The sequence below is a fragment of the Scaptodrosophila lebanonensis genome, unplaced genomic scaffold, assembly GCF_003285725.1.
Source record: "Scaptodrosophila lebanonensis strain 11010-0011.00,11010-0021.00 unplaced genomic scaffold, SlebRS2 tig00000080-arrow-pilon, whole genome shotgun sequence".
In the NCBI taxonomy this organism is placed as follows: domain Eukaryota; kingdom Metazoa; phylum Arthropoda; class Insecta; order Diptera; family Drosophilidae; genus Scaptodrosophila; species Scaptodrosophila lebanonensis.
In genome coordinates this window covers 537,214-562,116 of record NW_022060561.1, presented here as the reverse complement: position 1 = coordinate 562,116, position 24,903 = coordinate 537,214, and positions in this window count along the sequence as shown.

The following is a 24,903-nucleotide window of genomic DNA, read 5'->3' as shown; positions in this document are numbered from 1 at the left end:
TGCTCTTTCCTTTAATAAAATTTCTAGTCTAGTCGTTCCAAGTCTCCCCCTATTCTAATTACCGTGCATATCAGAACTTAAACATGACACAACCGCGATAAAATTTCTTCCTGGTCATCAACAGACTTGCACACATTAGACTCACATATATATGTACAAGTATATACATATTTATATATGCACATACCCACTTAAAACATTTCATTGCTCAACTAATTTCCACTCGACTTTCTTTCTAAGCATTCAACACATACAAGTACGAGATGCCTTTTCCTTGCGATCTCCACTATAGCTACATATATATGAATTGTTGTATACCCTACACTTGGTGTAAATGGTCTTCTAGGCTAGGCTAAGTCTTGTTTTTTAACAAATATGTTTCTAGCTGTTTATGAAATCAATGAAAATATTATTAGCAACAGTTTCTAAATAAAAACGTTCTACAATTAGTTTTTGGAAGTACTGCTACCATGTCTTTCCATATTTTACAAATTAAATATACTTAATTATTTAAAGAGATATGTTTTGAAAAGCATTCCTGCATAAAAGTGATATATATATTTTTTTTGATATTAATTACTTTTGAAAAGTATTTAAGAAAGTAACCCGAAGGCAAATAAAACGTTTAGATACTTTTTTATCGATAATATTTACTTTTGAAAAGTATTTATGGAAGTAACCAGAAACAAAAAAAAAATCCTTTTAGATACTATTATAAATTTTTTTGCTTACTTTGAAGGTTTTTCTAGTTTTGGGGCTGTAATTAAACGGCATTCTAGGAAACATCAAACGCATAAAATGCTAAATATTTTAATATTTATTATATATTTTGATGAAATTCTTGATAACAAAAGGAGAGAAATTGCAAACAGCTTCAAGCAAGTAAAGGGTATCAAATGGCAGCGTAACCGTCGATCAATTGTCAGTCTTTTTGTGTGTGGGTTGCCGAGTTCTTTTGTGCAACAATTTACAGTTGTAAAGTGCGCAACACAGCAACAACAACAACAAGTGTGCAACTTATTGCGGCAATTGTTATTAATATGTGCGCCGAGAGTGTCAGCTGCAGCATAAAAGATAACAAATGCCACACAGCAACAACAACAACAGCAACAACTACAATAAAATATTTGACAAAAAAGATAGAAAAACATCAGCGATATAGTACTATAGTATGAGAAATCGCACGCGACCGATGTCAAAATGCGCAGACGGTCAAATCGGTCGTGCGGTCAAATGCCTTGCAGTTGCATTCAATCATGGCAATTGTGTGAGTGCGTGTGTGTATGTGTGTGTGGTGCCATAGTTGCCACCACTCGTGTGCGCTTAAATTGTTGAATATGCATTCGTTTATCAGTGGCATGTCAGCTTAGTTTAGTTTGAAAAGGCGGCGGCAGGCTGGCTTTTTTGTTTTTCTTCTTTTTCTCGTTGCTGTCGTGGAATTCGTTTAAAGTGCGCCAAGCTTTTTGTCTACGATTTCAAAATAAATTACAATTGCAAATTATAATTGAACACAAGTGCAACAAGATTGTTAGTGTCATGTTGATCGGTCAATTAATACCATTCATAATTGCAGCTTGCACCTTTTAGATATATATTGAGGTAACAAAAAATCTTTGTGAAGATAACATTCTAGACTCCTTATTACTCTTGCTCCATACTGAACATATGCTTAAGCTGGATTTGGAGGAACAAAGAGTTTTCTAAAGTGTGATTCTCTGTTTGAATGTTAGGAAGAGGAATGCGATTTAGTCAATATTTCAATTTTAGAGGCTTTGTGATGTGTGGATAGAGGACTGAAATGTACTTCCCTCTGATTAAAGCCACTCTGAGTATTGCTATATACATATGTCCTTGCCTAACAACAAAGAAAAACATTGGGAAGATTCGGCTGCGCTAATTATGCTTTAGTTTCTATTATCTCTTAAATATATTTGTGCTACATTTATTAAACATTGGCTCGAAAATGCGTAGTTCAAAGATGAGAAAAAATTAATCCAGGATTATTATTTTAAATAATTATGTTATTTGTGAAAAGTTCTTCCATCATAATCGTAGCCTATTGTACTATCGTTGACAATAAAATACAAACATTTTTCTTAATTCCCATTTTGTACGCATAATTGATAATTAATAAATATTCTTATATTTTATGGTACGAAAAAATTATATAATAATATATACATACATTTTCTTAATTCCCGTTTCGTTTTCCCCTAATATTTTTTACTTTCCAGCATAATCTTTATGTTTTGTATTATTTTATTGCGCATAAATTGAACACATAACAATAATTTTAACATATTTTCCACATAATGTCAGGACAAAATGAAAACTTTATTAATTTAATTTATTTTCATTTAATTAGGCTACGAAAGATTAACCAATTTATATATGTATATAGTTGAAATCTGTGGGATATAACGCATTCAACTGCACACCTTTTGTTATACTTTATTGCCAAGTCTAACAGCAGTGGCTTTGATGTAAATAAGTCATCAGCAAATTATGGTAATAAGGAAAAAAGTCGAAACATTCCGTTAACAAAGTTATTTACAAGTATATCTGCCTGCGTCATAAGACTTTCAAGGTATACTGCCTAACAATGGCGATTTGCATATTAGCTATGTGAATAGATAACTACAAGTATTAACAAACTTCATGTATCCTGTAGTTGATAAAGGAAGGAAGAACTGACGAAATTTATAGAGAATACGAGTATACAATGATTATTCCGATACAAAATGCTATTAAAAAAGTGAACCTCCTTTAAATCATAGCATACTTTTTAGCGCAAAAGAAATAAACACATCAATAACATTCTGCTAAACATGATAATGTTATGCTCGCTGCATGTTAGAAATGAATGTTATTCATGAACTAAATATGTTCAAAACTTTATTATACTATTTTAAGAAACGAATAGAGTAGCACTTAAATAAACCCTTAGCTTTATACTTACTTCTAGCTCTGTTTAACTAATTTCTGCAATTATTTTATATAGTTTGACATTTGCATGTGCGTTTGCTTGAATGTCCTCGAATTGCGTGCCCAAAAACTCATTGTGATTTATTTGTGGGAAAAAAGTTGGCTAAAAACGTTTGAACAAAGTTTAGTAAAGTTTGCTGACGTCAAAGCAATTTTTTATTTCTAATTTATATAATGAATTATAGTTCTGAATTTACTTATTTGTTATTATTATTTAAAGGTTGTATATATTCTTTTTCAAGTGCTTTATAAGAGTTTTTGGTTTATGGTTAAACAACTTAAAGAAAGGCTGTTTTTGAACAACAAATTTATATATTTGCAACTTAATAACAATAATAATAATAAAAAGCTATATTCAAAGGCCTTGCAGGCCGATTCCAAAAACAACCCACAGGTTGGCGAAATATAACCTTTTTAAAATATAAATAAGCTAAAAATAAAACAAGAATGAAATAGAAATATTGCAGATGTACTAGAGCTAAAAAAAACAAGTAAAAAAGCTAAAGTCGGGTGTCCCGACTTTGAAATACTCTGTACATATGTTTACAATAATTATAGAAAATAAAAAAAATTAACAAAATAAAAAAAAAAATTTGATCGATTTTACCTCTCTCGGTATTCGAACTCACGTAAAGGGTGTATAATTGCACATTTACATAGCAATTGCGTCTGTGTGAGTGTATGTATGCCTATGCGCATCAATTCGTGTCTGTGTAAGCATTTTCGCAGTCAACCAAACAGCAACATCAACAACAGCCGCGGGCAGCGCTTGAGCAGCGCTGCAGCAGCGCTGCATCAGCAAATATATTTATGGCTATAACTTCTTGTTAAATCGGTCTATCATAATGAAATTTGGCATACGGACACATAATAACTAACTGGGGGTATTTCCAAAATTTTAGTTCGAAATTCCAAGAATTACGGGAGTTACGATTTGCGGGGTAGAGGGGGGAGGGAGGGGAATTCCAAAATATACATTTTCTGCGTATTCACATAAGGCATCTGGGACTAAAATTTGGTGTTCCTAGGTCTTATAGTTTCCGAGATATAGGCGATTATACGAATGGAAAATCGGGAAAACCCCCATAGGGGGGAAGTGGGGGGGAAAATCAAAAAAATAAAACAAACTCGTATAGAATACACACATAACGCATCTTCGTGCAAAATTTGGTGTCTCTATCTCTTATAGTCTCTGAGATCCAGGTGTTCATACGGACGGACAGACGGACAGACGGACAGACGGACAGACGGACAGACAGACAGACAGGGCTAGATCGACTCGTCTCGTCATGCTGATCAAGAATATATATACTTTGTGGGGTCTGCCACGCCTCCTTCTGCCTGTTACATTTTTCAGCTCCCGCAAACCTAATATACTCTTGTACATTTCATGTACAGAGTATAAATATAAGTATATATTTAAAATAAACAAACAAAATGAAGAAGTACATAGCACTTATATCGATTTAATTTATTTCTTGGCAAATACTCCTGAGAAGCCGAAATGTAATGTTTAGAAAAATCTATAGCATGCTTTTGGGCTGCGCCCGAATTTACAAAGTCCAGTGCGTCGTAAACTGTAAAAACGGAACTAATAGCTTGTACAAGTGAATATTCGAATAAAAAGAAGATCTAGGCTTCACGAAATGAAGCCAAGAAATAATATAGAGTAATACAATCTAAAGACACATATTCCAAGCATTTCTTAATAAATTAATAAAGCAGCCTTTTGACAAAAAGCGATGGATAATAAAAATGTAATTGCTGAGATACTCTGGATTTTTGTTCAAAACTATTAAAATGTTTGCCATATTTAAAAAATTGCATAATCGGAATTAATTAATAAAATACAACTAACTTTTAAATAAACGCTTTCAAACTATTGTTGTTGAATCAATGATTTTCTGTGGCCATTTTCAATGATTTTCTCATTTAATTGAGCAGCATCCGCAATCCTTGACCCTGGCTCTAAAAACTCCGTTGGTTATGGTCGGAAAATGCTTATATATATGTTCTCCATCGATGTACATATATATTTCAACAACAGTTATGCACATAAGGTTCAGCTCTCAACTAATTTGCATGTAATTTGTTGTGTCGGCGGCACCGACGCGTTCTTGCCTTTCCCTCCATGTGGCCAACAGGAGCACACTCAATATTTTCTGTGTTTGCAGTCAAGATGCTTATCGAGGCGACAACAACAACAGCAATTTTTTTTTGGTAGCCACAAAATCGCATACAATTGGACACTCTGAGCGCGTCACTGAGCCGCTTTACATGTTGGTTGGTCCCCTTTTAACTCTTTCTTCTGCATAATATCAAGTTCAGGCTGTGTGCTCGGGTAACCTGATCACTGCAACACTATGGTTGTTGTTGTTGTTGTTGTGGCTGCTGACTGCTGGCTGCTGCTGCCTGATCATGATCTTGTCTTCGTTTGGCAACTGCAACTGCAAGCTCATTGGCCCAGTTGGCACTGTTTGTTTGACATGTTTGCCGCACTTTGCATGAAATTTAAATTGATACGATTTCGTGTACTCGTATTTGGTCTGCAGGATGAGTTCGTTTGTGGATATAGGCCTGTCTGCTGATCTGCTTGAAGTAATGCGGAAGCTGCTCAGCTTAGCCACAAGCTGTGTTTGTTGCGTGTTTGTTGTTGTTGTTGGCCAGCGTCAAAGGTGTCAACCTGGCGTATGATTGATGTGCCAGTGTGGTTGGCCTGCTGGTATATGTGCGTAAATAGGTCTTGGATGGAATTGATAAACATCTTAACGATGTCAAATGTTAATACGACTTCGAGCTACACACACTTTCGAATATAAGTTGAATTATATTAAAATTCTTTTCCATTGGCTTGCACAGTATTTTAAAAATATAGTTATTTAGAAGTTCTATGATCAGAGCTGATGAAAACCTTGGTGTTCAACTATTTCTTTATTTAAGTTTTTTAATTCCTAATCATTATATGAAGTTAAATTCTTTTTGGAAATTTGTACAAATATTGAATACTTTTAGTATTGAAAGTCCCACATTTTTGTAAATGTTAACTTAATTTAAGTAATACGTATTTAAATAATTGTAACAGTTCAATCTGTTCTTTTTGTAAAACAAATGAGTCTAGAGGAGCGGGTAATAATTTATCTCCATCTTGAGTCCATAAATCGTTTTTATTTCCAGCTTAAAGATCTTCCTATCTATCTATAAAAATGAACAAATATATAGAGAATAATAAACTCAATAAAATGTTTCTATTTAAAGCTTTTGAGAACCGTTTCTAAAAAGGTTTCCCCAAACATTTCAAACAAATGGAACGCCTTTCAAACTGAAAACAGATTAATTGTGATTTAGTAAAAGGGTTTTTTTGAAGTGCAAATTGTACGTTTAGGCTCCATTTTATATCACTAAAGTCTCGTATATTATTTCCTTTCTTGGCAATATTTTTTTTTTTTTTTGTCATACTATTTTGCGATCCAAAAAGCAATCATTGAAGCAGCTGAAAAAAATAATACTTTGGTTAAAGAACGGCGCCATGCCATGTCTTATAAACATATTAATATTAATAATATTATAACAATAATGGAAAACATGAACTCTTCTCTTGAAGAAAAGAAACTATCTTGAAGTTTTCAATGAGCCCAGATAGAATTTGCTTTTGTAATGAAACTTAAATAATTGATTTAGCAAACTTTATTAAATTTACATTAGCTGCCATATGGGAAATAAGTCAGTTAAATAGCGCAGCGGATATGTCTAGAAATCTGGCATAATGCCAAGCGTAGGCGCCAATGTCGCAACAGTGTTCACACAAAACAGTCGGTTGTGGGGCCGATAATTACAAATCGTAAAACATATATATAGTCGTATACGTTTCGACAATATTTACTGCGCAGGCGGGGCAGAGCTGCGAAAAGTAAACTGTAAATTGAAGCGGCGTGCGTCGCCGGCAAACAAACGGCATCAACATCGTCACCATTCGGTAGCGAGACGTATTAGCGGCTATTAAACGGCCAATTTGCATGCGGCTGGCCAACTAGACGGAAGTTCAAGGCGAGCCGGGACGCCACACATAACGAGCATTACCAATTTTCCGCCTTTGTTGGCCAAGTTGCGAGCCCCAAATTTCGTTTCACTTTAAAGTCCACTTCAATTTATGTTGCCGGACAGTTCTGCGAAGGTGCAAACGGGTTCTCACAACAATGCGAGGCAGGCAGGTTATTATTGTTGTTGTTGTTGTCGTTGTTATTATTGTTGTAGTACGTATATGGTGTGTGTAATTGCTTTTCGAGTAACTGAAGCGATCTCGTGTTGCCGATAAAATTCCAGCCTGACGGACACTCTCTGTGTTTGCAGTGCTTGCAACAAAATTGTAATTTTCTTTACTTTAGCGATTAAAGTTCAGATTGCAGATCGCTTTCAGTGCCGCTGCTCTCAATACTTTGGGGCGTAATTAAGGGCATTACGAGCGGGCTCCCAGCTAGGTGTAAAGTAAGGTGCTAAGCACAGTTGCTTGCTGCTAATATTAGGTTTTGATGCGCAGTCGCAGCCAACAATTAATTCTAGCCGTTGCACAGTGGCCACAATGATTAATCCAGCGCTCAATTTCTGACTATATTTGTTTTTTTTTTTGGAACAGAAAACAAAGCATTGGAATTTGTTTTCATTTATACTTTTTTTGCTCTTGATAGGAGAGAGAGAGAGAGAGAGAGAGAGAGAGAGAAGGAGAGTTCCCTCATTATAATTATAATCTGAACATAAAAACCGAAAGGCATAGAATTAAATGGAAAGTACGAGTAGTTCTTTGTGGGTCTATTTGGAATAGAACGGCGAAGACGACCTAACAGGGCATAGAATTCCAATAAGCTTGGGAAACAAAATTCCCTACAAACCGCAGTCCTGTGGATTGTTAATAATGGCTGAAGTAAAAGCAATAGGTTTCTAGATCAGGCAATATACTCAACAGGCTAGAGGTATAGGAATCCGAGGAATCGATATACTATAGTTATGTACGTTTGTCGGAACGTCGGTAAATTTTGAGGCAGAACAGCTTGGCTCCCCCTGATATTTCTTTATATTTTTTACTTATTTTCTTTATTATATTAAATCAACAAATTGGGCTGTGGATACAGATTACAATAATGATATTCTATACTATATCATATATTTATTACAATAAATATATAGCAAATTATTACGTTGTAATTTGAACTTAAAATATAAGAGCACGATTATAAAAATGTCAAACTTATTATACAATTTAATAATCTTAAATAAAGAAAAGATTAAAAAAATAAAAAACATAAAAAGCCGGAATAATATACAATAATATCTATAAATGCAATTATTTTATTTGCCATTATTTGCCAGCTATGCCCTGATTCATAGCCAAAATATATATCTTTTTTTAGATCAAATGTATACTTATTGACGATCCTATACTTATTAACTCAGGCTTTGTATGAAAAATAGTTATGTTTATTCGGTTTAAAAACAGAAAAATCGTTGCGCTAATATATCCTATAGCTGCCTATATGAGTAATTGGTTTAATAAAGTTGAGGTTGAAGAACTGTGGGAGAGTTGAGGTCGCGAGATTGTGTTCAATCTAAAAAATTTCAAATTTGATTAGAAATATTAGTTGTGAAACCTTTAAAGCATTTTTTTGAATGTTGTGGAATCGAGAATTAAAATATACGGCTTCGGAATTTTCGAACTTAGTTCCAGTTTGACAAGGAAGTTCAACTTCAATATTTTTCTTTGAGTGTAGTTAAGAAAACCATGCATTGGCAATAAAACAGAGGGATGCACAAGCCAGACTTCATAAACAGGCCACTTGAGGCAGAATACAACCAAATATTTCAAAGATGTTACACACATGCTATTTGCTAGGAAAACCGAGCGACAAAAACTGAAAAAAGGACCGTAAATAAGCGTGAAAAGGGAGAGATAGAGAGGTAGACAGACTACAGGTAGCAATGGTTAGGAATAGGATAACAATATAAAGGACAAAACTGCTGCACTAAAATAAGGATAGAGAAAGAAATAGTATATAGTTAGATCTTAAATGAAAAGAAAAGAGAGAAGTGTATTATTGTACGAAAATTCTTGAAGTATATAGCAGGAAATTTTATAAAAGGCCTGCATTGCAAGAAAAAAGTTCAGACGCAAACTGCAGATTGAAGCGAAGGATTGTTTTGTGCGCCGCCTTTAGGGTGCACGGTTTATTTCTTCAGCTCTAAATGCAAATTCTTGCCGGTTCTCGATTTAAAAAAAATCCTAGCTAGCAGCTAAGAAAGTTTCTAGACCATTATTCAAGAAACGAGGCCATAGCAGACGCCTTCGTCGAATAGAAAATCTGACGTTTTCAAGACGAATAAGTGCTCCGGATTCCACACAACAATTTCGCGGCTATAAGTATAAGAGAGCTTTAAATATACATACAGTCGAAGAAATTGCTACCTCCAAAAAAAAAAAAAAAAAAAAAAAAACAACATCAAAACATATCTGGAATGGACCCAGCCGAATACAAGCAACTCCTGCAGGAGCAACTTCAATATATAGTCGATGAACTAAAACAGATCGAAAGAGCAGAACAGGAGCAATTGAAAAAAATGCATGACAATACAAATACAATTCCTGCGGAAACAACAGAGCCTCCTAAGAAAAAAAAGCGAGCTGGTAGGAAAGCCAGAATCAGAAAACAATTAAAAGAATTGTATAAATTGGCATACGAATCGACAGGAGAGGTGCAACATAAATATATTGTAGCAGCTGAGAAATTAAAAAATGAAAGAAAGAGAAGAAAAATAATTAGTCTTAAGAGAAAAAAAACTTTAAGAAAAAAAGAAAATAAAAACAAAATGTTGTTGGCAAACTGTTAGAAAAACTCTTCTAATTTAATAATAATATTTTAATTAAATACTAAACAATAATTTAACATTTAATATTGAAAAATTTGTTTAAAAATGAACGTATTTTTTTCTTGGGAACCCCATAAAATCATCCTTAATTGAATGCTATAGTTCTTATCCCAGAAATAGTCAGTTTTTCAATGGAATCTCAGAAAAGAGACTAATACTCCAGCTGGCAACTCAAACGATAAAAAAATAGCCTTATCCCAAATGTGGCCAAAGAAATAATCTTGGCCAAAACTCATTTAGGCACTCCTTAACGTACTTAAATGACTATAGTAACCTGTAGAAAATGTTAAAAAATATATATTTATGAATAACTAAAATATTGAACATATTTTGAGTCAATATTTTGCAAAAAAGTTAACCGGCTTTGCAGTAATGACATTTAAATCCGACTTTTATACTTTTAATATCTTATATCCACATTCTTCCTCAAAACAGCTATTTAACCCAAATAATTCGGCAGCTATATAATATAATGGGGCTATACTTGTATATGGCTTATAATAAACATGCTCTGTGCATTAGTAAGACAAGTCTGCAAATAACACTTTGAAAAGTTCTCTCATCTACTTGTATATCAAGTCGTCTCTTCATGCTAATAATATTTTTACCCTTAACATCTGTTCAGCGTCCTTCTTTCTATTATATCCTGAAACCAAAAAATTCAAATGGACCTTCAGCTTTAAGCTGTTCCCATGTCTGTATCTAAATTCTCAGTTCGTTTCAAATGCTTGCTTTTTCCACTGTCCCTTAATAAAGTCATTAAAATACTTTATGAAGATTTGAGAGACCCTTAATTTCCAATCTTGATATTATAACAACGTTTAATAGCAAAATGTTAACCCATTTATGACCCGATTTTCTATATTTGTGTGTGTGTGAATGTGTGTTTTTAGCAAAGCAATTAATTGACATGCAAAACACACAACACTCGCTGCAAAAACACACACTCACAGACACATACACAGACAAAGCAACTGACAATGCCGGAAAACAACTTTATTAGCTTAATTAAAAATCATCAAAAGGTTCATCACAGCCACAACCATAGCCCAGAGCTAGAAGATATCCAGCACGCATTCCATTAGCTCCGGTCCTCAAACAACGAACTCCCAACAACTAAGAATACTCTTACAGGGTTGGGCTCACAAAAAGGAGCCTATAAGGCACTCTCAATACTCGAATTATTAATAAGTAAGGAAGTATTATGAAAAAAAAAACCAAGTTGTAAGTGAACAGAAACAAATTGTATGTTTTAAAATTGGAAACTAAAAAAATAAGCTATAATAAATAATATTTTACATAAAATATTTAATTTATAATTTATTAATTATAATTTATATTATTATAAAGAAAACTTGAGGCAATACACAGAGTTGCAATTCTAATGCAAATACCTATTGGTTTTGTACAACAATTATTAAAAATATTTGCTTTGAAAGTATTTTTTTACCAGCTGCTAGTCCATTGACCTAACAGAAACCAGAGTCAGGGAAATTGGAAAACTTATTAGATCAATAATAATTTTAAATAAAAATAAGTATATTTTATCAAAAAGATACACTGGGAAATAATTTTTAAAAAATGAACTAATGAACTTATATGACAAACATTCTCAGTAAGCGCAAATATTTAAGCTTTATCAAAAATTAAATATATTTTTTACACCAAAAAAAAAAAGACGAAGGGTGTGGGGGGGCAAATTCAAGAGATGCACCACATCTGAAACCATTTTAAGTCCATTTATAGAGCAATACTGCTATTATAAAATTTTTAAGCATTTAAACTAAGCTTTGAAATATATAATTAGATATTATTTTAATTTGATTAGATTTCTCCTTAGGCTTTTCTAGCTTATAAGATGCTTTTTATAATTTATATATATTTGTATATATTTCGACAGTTAATGTTTGTTGACATAAATAAATAAAAATAAAGGCTTACAAATTGTAGTAAGACTTTTCTTCGCCCTATGGGAGTGTCCGCTTAAAGGGATACTTAAATACTTCGTTGTACGAATGAATGTTTTAGAAAAAGTGCTCGTCTTAGAGGAGAGTCCAGATAAAAGAGGTGTCAATTATAACAGTTTTCACTGTACTTTTGATGAGTATTTACATCAAAAAAAGAAGACCTTTAATTATTGGCTGAAGAGTAATTGCTGTGGAATTTTAGAATTTTAACTAACCCCTTTCGTTTTTTCTAAAAATAGTTCAAAAACATTTTTAGCTCTCTTTTTCAAAAAAAAAAAAAAGACAACACCTGTCATGACAAACTGGAAGTGCTCATTTGGGAAGAGTATAGGACTGAATGCTGAATGTTGGCAATTTAGCAAGTTTACAGCTTCACAGCGACAGACCTTACTGCGTGTCCATAATGGAAACCTATGCCCAAACGACAGACGGATCATCCAAACGGAGCGACCAAGCAACTAGCCAGCCATCCAGCCAGCCAGCCAGACAACCAGACAGGAAGACAGCCAAGCTCTGGGCATACCATCACCATCAGTGACCAAGTCGTTCCAAGTTGAATGACGTTTTACTTGATTGCAGTTAATTTTTCGCCACTCCCTGTCCCCCGAATGCAAATTCTGCTCGCTCCCTTTGCCAGCAGCTTTGTGTTTTGTGACGTTGTAACGAAGTCTCAACTCAAATCCAATTGAATTGCCACAAAGTCTATCTTTTTGTTGTTTTTATTTAGTTTTTTTTTTTTTTTTTTTTTTGATTGCTTATAACGCGGCCTGTGTGTGTGTGGCGATGTTGCCATTCAGGAAAGGTTGCGGGTAGAGGGCGGGGCGGCAGCTTAGCTACAATAAAAAATTAAGTTGTAAAATGGGGAAAACGTGTTGAAAGATTTTGGGGCATAAACGAACTCTCTGATTTACTACGAACATTGTGTTTTTGTGTTTGTTATATGGGGCGCTACGCTATTCAGCTTTTAACGGCCTTTTAATGATTCCTTTGCCTATAAGAAACTGTGTCGCTGTGGATGTGTGTCGAAATGGTTTCAGGTAAAAGCGAATGCAGATTTAATAGCAGATAAGCCTAGTTTATTGGGTCCAACAGTTTTGGTGGTCCCTCCATTGGGCAATTGGAATTTGAAAAAGTGTTCAATTTTCCATTTCTCCCTTACTCCTAAACTGCATTTGTGACCCCGGTCTTGATAATTAATTGCTTAAAACTGCACTTTAATTGTTATTCCAAGAGTTGAAATGAAATTTAATAAATTATAAAGGATTTCTTTTCAATTTTGCAGCAAATATAAATTAAATATTATTTAATAAATAATAATAAATAAAGAAATAAATAATTGTTTAAAACTGCACTTTTATTCTTCTTTAAAAATCTGTAACGAAATGTTGTAACGAATAAATGGGTTTTTAATAAACTCTGAAGCAAATATAAATTAAATATTTTACCCCAGAACTTTCGTAGAAAATTAATTCAAGAAGTGTTAAAAGATTTCTTTAAAATTGTGTTTAGTTGTTCTGACCACCTTACTCAGCTGTGTGTCACTTACTTGTATTTAAATCTTGGTCTATAAAAATAATGGCACACTCTAGTATCAAATTAAGAAGGCTAGCAACAATTTGTTGAACAAAAATTTCCTTCCAACTTTTATTTATTTATTATTCATTTAAAAAAATGTAGGAAATACTACATGTGTACAATGTTTAATTTATAGACTACAATTTCCTAAATTTATGTCAAATTTTTGTTTAAAAAAATGGAGTTGCTAAAATAATTTTGACTAGTTTTTAATTTTATTTATTTATTTAAATTTATTTTTTAATTTTATTTATTTGTTCATTTTGTCGTATTTTATTTATAATTTTGCCTATTTTTATAATTTATATATTTATTTAATTATTTTTTATTTTATTTATTTATTTATTCATTTTGTTTTTTAATTTATTTTATTATTCATTTTGTAATCTTTATTACTACAATTTTAATGTGTTAATGGTACTTTCCTTTATAGCATTCCTTTATAGCTACAACAAAAAATTTAGTAACTGTGCATTAATATTAAATCAAAACTCTGCACTCTTTGCATAATAGCGCATTGAAAAATAAACCTAAAGCTTCGTGCGCCTTTTTGCCTCGCACTGTTGAACTATTGACCTGAATAGTTGCCATTGAGCCACAATGGTGATGAGGATGAGGATTGTGGCTGTGTGGCTGTGGCTGTGGCTGAGATGATGATGCCGTCAATAATGTCGCTGATGACTTGTGTTTGATTTGCCAATGCCGAGTGCTGACAGTGCCATGACTTTGAATTGAAACATTTGGCCAATTAAATGAAAAGAGAGAGAGAGAGAGATGAGTAAGCAAAGGCTGTAACCCCAAGACCTCTAGCCGGCATAATGGGAAATTGCTTATGAGCGGAAAAGGCCAATATAGTATGCCAAATTTAGCCACGACTTCCGTGGATATATAGGCAGAAGCAATAACCAGACATGACAGGGTACTCGAATGCTTAGGAATAACGAGATAATAGCCACCCAATGCCTCTTGCAGTGGCAAACAACCCATTTCTCAGGCCTACGCAGACCGGATCAAAGCACAAACATTGCACTGTGGTGCGCAAATAAATAAAATCTCAATATTTGTCTTACGTTTAGGAAAAAAGAATTTGATAAAAAAAATTAGCTCTTTCATTTATTTATTTTATTCATTTATTTTGTAAGCAGAAGTAAAACAGCATTTGAAAAACATATTTAACTTCTATAGAATTGATCAAAAATGAAGGCAAAGTAGTAGTAAGCAAGCAATTATTTTGATTATAAATATTATGCTCTATGGCTCGATAACTGGACTTTTTAGTAGATCTACAAAAATTATACATTCTTAAAACGTAAAAAACTCAACAAGAGATATCTGCCACAAAAGTTTTTAGAGGGCTTTAGGATATAAAACATCGAGTTATCTTTACAGAATAGAATAAGTATGCTGTAAATGTTTAGTCAAATATTTTAAAGAATTTGTTTTTGGTGCCAAGACGAATATAAAATTATTAAATTCTTAAAAACAAGAAACTGTACAGAAGCTATCTGCCGCAACAGCTTATTGAGATTTAACGAGTGATTTCAGATATAAAAGAATTATCTTTACTGAATAAAATATGCTGTAACTGTTTAGTCAAATATTTTTTTTGCTAAGATGAAGATTTAATTTTGAATTTAATTTTTCATTTCATTTTAATTTTCGATGTGAATATATTTGATCATATATCTATCATTATATAAAAAAAAACACATTTACTTTATAATTTTTTGTGAAAACACTTTATTACTTTGAAGATAACTAATTATTGACGTGAATTATTGATTGATTATTGATATTTGATCATATATCTACCATATTTTCGAAATTTTTGTGAAAACACTTTATTACTTTATTCAATTCTTTAGACACTTTTCAAATTGATTTGGATACGAATTTCTTATAGCTTTCTGATGTCATATTTATTTAATATAATAAGTTTTAATGCTTCAATTGCGATTATTTAGTTTTCTGTGGCACAATTTTATTATTTTTATTTATTTTTTCTTAAAATACTTCTACTTCTTCTTATATATGTAGATGATTAATGTTTTTTCTTATTCTATATAAGTGCATCTTTCCATCTTCTGTCACTTTTGATGCCACATGGATTTGCAACAATTAAACTTTGCTGTCTTCTTCAATTTGTAGAACAACCCACCAACCCTTCCATTCCAATTCCAGTATTGCATTCTGCATTCGATCGATAAGTAATTAGTTTTGCCATTCATATAAAATATATTTGAAAATTTCAGACTTTTTTTAAGGTTAGCTACAACTTTTTCCATATTTTCTATATTTCAGTCAGTGCTAGAATTCGAATAACTGTGCTTTATTCCATAAACTTGTTCTGTGTGGGTTTGCTGGCAATATCAATTACATAATGCGCGCATGTTCAAAATAAGTAGTACTGTAGGCAAACACGGGTGGCGTTTATCTAATAGAGTCATGAATATTTAATTTCTACAGATTTGTGAGAGAAGTGAAGTGCAGGGAAAGAAGAAGAAGAAGCAAAACTGCAGCGGGAATGACATTTAAGCGGCAATTAAAGGAAACTGTCAGCAATTTATCTTGCACATCGAGCACGTCAAAGACAAGGAATGAGATGCAGACGAAGACCAAGAGACGTGACTTCCCAGGAAGCTGAATGCTCGTACTATTTCATTTGCGCCTCCATAATTGGCTAGCCAAGACGATGGTTGCGGCGGCTAAGGTGGTTGCGTGGTAATGAGCTTGGGATGCTTGAGATGGAAAGTAAAAGGGATACCGGACCCACTAATTGGCACCAAATATGGCCAACTGCCTTGCCATGGAATTCAGCAGCATAACACTGCAAAAATATGTCAAAATGTGACAAAATGCGTGTAGAAGGCCTGGCTGACTGGCATGGGCGGCGGTGGAGAAAGGTTGCGCTTCGCGTAAATCCACATACCGATGGGCAAATGGCAAGAGCACCTTTTAAGGTGTTCATTAGCCGGCCAGAAGGGACGCTGCCAACTCACAATCAATGTGTCCGAAAATGGCAGCAAAATCTCATCAGTTTTTGCCATTTATGCTCTCTCCCTCTGAACATCAAGATCATGATCATGATCATCACAATGATGCTCCAACTTGATAATGTGCCTTCGAAGAAGCATGTCAGGCTGGCATCGATCACAGCTTATCAGCCGAGCTTCCGTCTTTCCCCCCCTTTATCGACCTTTTTCAACATACATCTCATTCGCTTTCTTTTGTTTGCGGTCTGAGTTGAGCTGACAGGCTCATCTTCATGCCTGCCCTTAAATGTGAACTGCAACCAGTCTTATCGTAAATAAAGCGATTTCCACTCGATCAATTGTTGGCTCCTCTGATTTACATTTCCATTTTGTTTGTCTTTTTTCTTTGCTTTTTCTTTGCTGTTTTCATTTCGATTCTGCCAGCCATAAATTGTCCTGAGGTGTGATTGGCTTCGACCTTAAAACTTTCACTTGTTTTGTTTGCAACTGCTGTTGAGTTTCAATTGAGGAAGCAAGAGTCTTTTCACAAACAAGTGGTCTTCAAAACTGGGCTTCAAATAAGAAATTCTGTGCAATTAAAAACGTAATGCAGTCGCTTTAAAGAATCAAAATAATAACGTGTTAAAAAAGAAGTTCAGGAGAATAGGCAAATATATTTGCTTTAAACAACAATTTAAATTAATAATATTAATATTTATAATATTTATGTATATGTTATATAGTGAATCAATAAAGTGTTGGCACAGGCAGAAATTTTTATGAAAAACTGGTTTAATACCTATTATTGATGGAGGTATGAAATGATTTAGATTAATCTTAATAAAATTGTAATAAGTTGGTAAAAGTTCGGACTCTAAATAACTTTCATATCATAGACTCAAAAGATCTTAGGGTATTGGGTTGTTTTATTTGTTTCTTTATGTAGAGATGCACAAGAAATTAAACAATCATTAAACTAAACAGTGTTGCTATCTTTTTATTACGAATATCCCTTTACTATATACTATTTACATTATTCTTATATATATTTAATTTGTCTGCCAAATATTGTTATTTTTTAGGAAGCTTATTATTATTTTTAGTATTTCTAGTGTTGGGTTTTTTCTCCATGCTGCTGCTACATAGTTCAGGCTTTCAATTAGCAAGTGTTCGATATTTATGGTGACATTTGTCTAACATAATGGACAGAACTGGGAGATTTTTTATTCCAGTAATGTTCGCTTGTCAGCTTTGTGTGTCACAGTCTGAAATTAATAATTTTGCCTTAAACCTATTAGATATTCTATAAACACTAGGTTAGCTTACAGTATTAACTTTAAATGAAATAAATAAATACTTTTAACCAAGATTGAAAAGTTTTAGCTTCTGACAATGAATGATTTTCACTGAATTTGCATACTTTTCATCAAGCATTCCAATGCTGTACAACATTAGATATATCTAAAGCACCAAATACATAAAATAAAATAAACAAGTTGCCGCTCCTAACAATATGCCTTTACATACTTAGGTTCTAACAATAGCGTATCACGTAATGAAATTAACCAAAAATTACGCCTCTAAACTGTTGATTATCAGCCACTTGGAAATGCCGCACTCTTTGAACTACATTCCCAATGCAACCTGCAATTACAACTTCATTTTACGGACTCTCAAACGTTGGGGCGTAATCAAATTAATTTCCCATAAAACTCTCCAATTAGTAACTCATTCAAGGCACTGCCCCAGGCACAGCTGGGTTCTGACCAACAAAAAAAAAAACAACTTTCAATCCCTTTTGTTCCCTACAACCATTTGTAGAACACAAGTGAGTGTCAATATTAAAATGCACCGCATGACACTGAAAAGGTCATAAACTTGGGGCAAGTCTTTCTACATACTACGCGTCTAAAGCGGCGTCAACGGGCCCCTCTAACTTGTTGAAAGTCAATGAAATGCGCACGGGGTGGTCCCTCGACGGCTCAAGAAGTTCTTTTTCTAGATCTTGCCTCGCTGCTGAAGTGAGGAGAAATAAATATTGCTGTCATTTGATTAGAAATGCCGTCTGCATATTTTAATAATTTCTAGAATTTCTATTTTGCAGAAGCAAGGCTCTCGAATTTGTGGGGCAGGTTGCGTCTGCGCATTAATAAGGTACAATTTTTTCAATTTTATTTTATAGAAATGATGAGTTCAAATATGCGCCATCATGCAGAAGGCAGGTTAAAGGGCTCGAAATATTGTCGTAGGTCATGGACTTCTTTTTTTAGGTCATTCATTTTTTAAATCAAATAATAAACAGTTTGGCTTAAACATACTACATGGCTTGCCACGAATTTTTGGATATTCTATACATTTTATTGAAATTTGAAGCAATTGTTGATTTTTGAAATAAATATTTAAAAAGCCAATATTTTCCATTATAAAAACATTTTGACTAACTAAAGGGGCAATAGAATATAGTCAGTCGACTTGATTCAAACATGGCTTGTTTTTACATATTTCGAAAAATCTATTCCAAATTTAAATTTTAAATACAAAAGAGTTTTTTAGTACATAATTTCAGAAAACCTATTTAAATACAATAAAGGTTTTCTATTTTACAAATGTTGCACTAATACTTTTAATATTTTGTATTTTATTTCTTTTTTTGTGGGCTGATGAGGGGAAATGTTTTATGCATAGTGTGTTAAGTCAATTGTTGGATGTAATACTACTATTACTACTACGACTTATGCTACTAATACTAGTATTACTAAATCTACTGATACTACTACTTTTGAAAGCATCATTGCTCAGTTTTCGGGATTCTTTTCATTGGCATGTGTGTTATGGAAACGTTAGGACGCCTGTTTAAGCTAAGCTGCATTTCTGCCACTTATTTTATATTTTTAAATAAAATAATTAATCAATAAAAAATATATATCTAATCAGCATATAATTTTGTTCCCCATTATTATAGCTTTTTATAATAATGATCGAAGAAGCCTCAGACAAACTGCTGTTGAGTTAATTTGGAAAGTCAAAGCACGAGTCATTTAATCACTTTTACAAAATAATATCATATTCTAAGGAGATCTAATTAATATTTCTAATAATAATATTTATAGTATATAATACATCTACGAGTAAGAAAACCCAAGCAATTTTACCACCAAATTCGCTCTCTGGATTGCCTACTCGAAGATCAGTTTGATCTTCAATCAACTTTCTGAAACGCCTTCGATAGGTTCTTGACAGACCTTTATTTTTATTTTTGCATCGACAAATTGCATATTATTAGCCTCAGCTCAGATTTATTTCAATTAAAATGCCACGCTGTATATTCCAATACTAATTAGCATTAATATGAGCCTAAAAACTGGCTAGATCATAATTTTGGCAAAGCTCGAAACAAATCACTGAAATTAGCACAACTTGAATGGAGGAGGGCTATTAAAAGAATTGTGTATATCTTCAGTTTTCAGCTTCTTCTTCTTCTTAATATTATTATTATTTGCGGCAACGAAAGGGAAATGTTGAAGCACGCACCGCCAGCAGAGTTTAGAGTTTCAATGTTGCGTGACGAGTCCGTTGACGATGACGATGCTGTTGGTCGTCGGCAGTGGGACAGCGTCAAATAAATTCGTTTAGTAGGTCACTGAGTGCCCCACCAGAGGAGCCTGAGTGGGAGCGCGAGGTTGGGGGCATGAGGAACGAATCAATGCAGCGCGCATAACAGGCATTAATAACAATGTTTGCCGGCTTGCGCTCATGTCGCGCATGCGCAATTGCTTGTCGCCCCCCCCCCCCCCCCCCTCCCCCCTGCCCTTGTCCCTTCCAACTCTGCTGCGATCGAATCTGCAGCATGATTCAGCGCAATCGTTAAGTTGCATATACTCGTACATATTGTTTAAGTCGCCGCGTAATGCAATATTATGAAATGGCTCGTCGACGCCCTTTAGGCATTTAATTTGTTGTCTGTTATTTTTATTTTTCTACGTTCTCCCCTCCCATTTATGAAGGAGATTGAAGCAACCCCGCCGCGATGCGTCGGCTCATCCTTTGCCACTATTTTTAGCCAGCCTTGTTTACATGGCAGGCAGTCGGCAGTCGGCGTAGCCTGCGGCAAGCTATTTTAAATATTTTGATTAGCCATCGACGCCAGTCTCTGGGCACACACAACCCGACTCTGGCTCCGACGCCGACTCCTACACCAATGCCAATTTTGAGCGTCTGTCTGGCTTGCACGCTCATTTCTGCTACCGAAGTGCCATTAATTTAAACTCCATTTAGTCCTTTGCTAGCCTGGCGGCTTCTACTTCTTCTTCTTATTTACGTTTGCTGTCCGACTTATCGCATTCCGTGCATAAAACATTCACTGGCATTTTAATATAGACAAACTGTTTAACAAGCTATTGAATTGAACGACAAATTAACAAGGAAAATATGATCGAGATTTTTATCCTACTTTTTTTAAAATTTTTATATTGAAAAAAAAATGTAGATAAACTGCTCCACTTTTTTTACATATTTAAATTACATATTTATAATAAAATATAGACGGTTTTTCAGCTTAACAATCTATTGGATTGGACACGAAAAATTAATGCACAAAATTAGATCAAGACTAGAGACAGAATGGAAATGAAAAGCATTTGGGATTTTTATCCTAAAATTTATTAATTTGTATATTAAGAATAAAATATAGATAAAAAAAATGTTCTTTAACTTCTTTTACATTTCCAATCTACATATTAAGAATAGATTATAGACAAACTGCTCAACAAGCTATTGAATTGATTGAGATATTAACAAAGAAAATTAGATCAACACTAGAGACAGAGTGGAAATGAGAAGGGAATTTTTCCTAATTTTTATTTTTTAATTTTGAATCTTTTTATTTAGAATAAAATATAGACAAACTGCTCAACATATTCTTCCACTTTTTTTTACATTTTTAATCGACATATTAAGAATAAAATATAGCTTAAAATTAACAAAGAAAATTAGATGAAGACTAGAGAAAGAATGGAAATGAAAAGCAATTGCGATTTTTATCCTAAAATTTTTAATTTTTATATTAAGAATAAAATATAGATAAACTGCTCAACATTTTATTCCACTTTTTTTAAATTTTTTTAATCGACATAGTAAGAATAAAATTGAGCAAACTTAAGCTATTGAATTGAACCAGAAATGAACTAAGAAAATTAGATCACGACTAAAGAACGGAATAAAAATGAAAAGCATATGCATATTTCTAATATTTTTTTCTTAAATTTAAATCTATATATTTTAAAACAAAATATAGACATACTGCTCAACAAGCTATAGTATCGAGAAATTGACAAAGAAAATCATATCAAGACAGAACGGAAATGAGAAGCATATGTGGATTTTGTACTACTTTTTAAATTTTTTAATATATATATTAAGCATGATTAATGTACTAAACGCATATTCTAGGCTAGTATGGTGTTTCGTTCTCACTAATGAAACGATCACACAAACCGGACCAGCAAACTGTGTGTGTGGGAGTAAGTGGTAAGTTGATCATTAATTTGAAAGCCTTAGGAATTTCCTGGAAGCGAAACACATTAAAATAGACTGCCTTGTTAGCACTTTCATGCACTACTACTCTGCAATACTACACTCTACCCTACAATTCACAACTCACCCGCATTCAGAGCGCAATTTACATAACAAGTTCAGTTCCCAAGGCGGAGCAGACAATCAGTGGCGCTTGCCACAGCCACAGCAAGAGCCAGAAACATGGCAGAGACAGCAAACCCGAAGCCTGTCAACGCATAATCCATCAAATGTCCTAAGACATGTGTGAGCAACGGCAGCTACAACAACAGAAACAGACACAGATACAGCAAAGTGGCAACTGCTAGAAACAAACATAAACAACAACAACAACAACAACAACAACGAAAACAACAGCTAGCCCCCATGGGCGATCGAAATCAATTTGGCGCTTTACCACATGAACGTGGCCACCGCTTGACACGCCCCTGCCACAGAAACAGCGGCTAGAACGCCCACAGACAGTCTTGCTGCAAATGCCCCAAAGGAATTGCAAGAAGTTGCCTGCCTGCCTGCCTGCCCCCCTCCTCGTCCTGCCACCCAGCCGGCCAGCCCGCCTGCGCCTTCGCCTGCCACCTAACTCTAATTGGGCATAATTTAAATTCCATTCGTGAGCGCCATGAATTGTATTTAACGTTTTCGCATGTCGTTGGCTTTGCTTTTCTTTTCTTTTTCTCTGCCGTTTTTCCTTCTTTTTCCTTCTTCTTCTTCTTTTATTTTTTGGCGCTTCCAAAGTTGGTTTGGCCTCCGCGGTGGCATTGGCGGTAAATTTCATTTGATTTTATTTAGTTCTTCTATTCACAATGTAGGCTACTCTAACAGTGCCAGGAGGATTTGGATTTGGACTTGGATTTTCGCCTTGCCTCCGATTGTTGCTGGCGATTTTGCGCAAAGAAACTTCCTTATTTGTTGAGCGCGCTTTTTGTTTAGATTCTGCACTTAATTGGTTTTGCGCCTCCGGACTGAGACCGAGTTCTCTCTGATGCCCGAGTTTTGATTAGGTGGCAAAGCTATTAGCAAATTGAATATTGGTCAGGACTGTGGGAAGGTGCACAGAGATAGTGCATGTCTATTTAAACTATAACGAGAAGATGCAAGATCAAAGCACTAGGGAATGTTAAAGAATGTTTAAGAGGTTTGTGTTTAAAGATAAGATTAAGGATTCATTTCAATTTGACATTAAACGGAAAATTATTGGGGACTTAATTTATTAGTTTAAGAAATGGTTCTGGAAAACTTTATTAGTTTGTTTTTATTAAATTTTGGCAGATAGATGGACAGATATTTTATATAATATCATTATTACTATTAAATGATTTCTCAAGAAGTAGTTTTTGAATTTTTTAAATTCATAAACTTTGAATTATATATAAATACAATACAAATATAGATAGTGAAAAAATGGTTCTGGAAAACTTGATTAATTTGTTAAAAAGAAGTTTTGGTGTGGTGTTTATTTATTTATTTATAGTTAACAAAGAACTGCCAACTTTGCAAGAAAAATAACAATATAAATATAAAATAATAATAAAGAGAAAAAAGAAACAACTTATAAATATATGTACAAAAAAATATAACTTAAAATAAAATTCAACAAGTGTAACCTAGTTGTAGAGTAAGATAGAATTAGAGACTGTAAGAATCAAGTCGCAAGTATATTAATGATGAACTAGTCTGAATGGAGTGTTCAAAGGATATGTTGTGTGACCAAATCTGGCTGCTAATAATCCTGAAAACTATTTGGAATAACTTGCATATTAGATACCGTTTTCAAAGGGGTTCTCAGAAAGCGAGATAAAGGAAGAGACAGAGAAGAAGAAAAACCAGGCACATCCAGATTTATGCCGCTAATGCATTTAAATGTATTTCCAGAGGAAGTTGCTACTCACAATCGGTGCTAGATCTCCAAATCTGTGGTTGTGTACATCCTTTTTCTTTGAAAAACTTCCTGCAGGCCTGGCAAGGACAAACGTGCCTTCGCACATGCGTCAACAATTTGTAAACCTTCATTTCAATTAAGACACATAAATCACGACCAAATCAGCATTCCCATCGTCATCACAATCATCATCATTATCATCGGCATCGTTATCCACACACGTTCAAGTACGTTGCGCACTTAAGCGATGGTTTGGGCATGCGCAGGCGATTCAACCTGAAGGAGAGGAGCCGACCCTTTTCCAACTCGTTCGAGGGCTCGTTTCATTTTGCGCCGCCTGTGCGAACGAACCAATTTAAACGGCGCATCGGACAAAGGCGACTTAATCCTTGTCATGCCGCGCATGCGCAGCAGCAAGGAACGCTCGTTCCGAGCTCGTTACTTGCAATTGCAGCATTTATTGCTGCGAGTCTCTTTCTCTTGCTCTGTCTCTGACTCGGTCATGAAACTGCTGCTTCACGCTTCGACAAATGCCCTTTGTGCCCAGTGTTGAAGTGCAGCGGCAACAAATTGCATCAGATACACGGTCAGCCATCCAAAAGATACGAACGGCAACTTATTAGGCGCATTTCGGCAACGAGCTATTTATGTAAGTGCCTCAGGGCCAGGCAGCGGCAAAGGTAAAGCCAGCAGAGGGCACACGATTGAGTTGCAAATAGCTGCGAGGAGCATTAAACGTGCGCCACAGTTGCAGGCAGCAGCACATAAGTGTAAGAGTATCTTTAAGATACAAGTACTTTGTGGGAAGTTGCTAGCTGCTCAGACGGCCTGGCGTTAAGTGCCGCCCGCCGCATTCGTTGCGCCACTCAAACAAGCCCCCTACTACTAAATGCCAATGTCAATCACCTGCTGTGTGGCACTTGAAATGCCAGAGCATCTGAGCCTTGGGCAGGACAACAAAAGCACCGCAAGGATAACCAAAATAGCCCTAAAAACAATGCTACAAAAGCTGTCAAAACGAAATTTAAGACAAACAATGAAC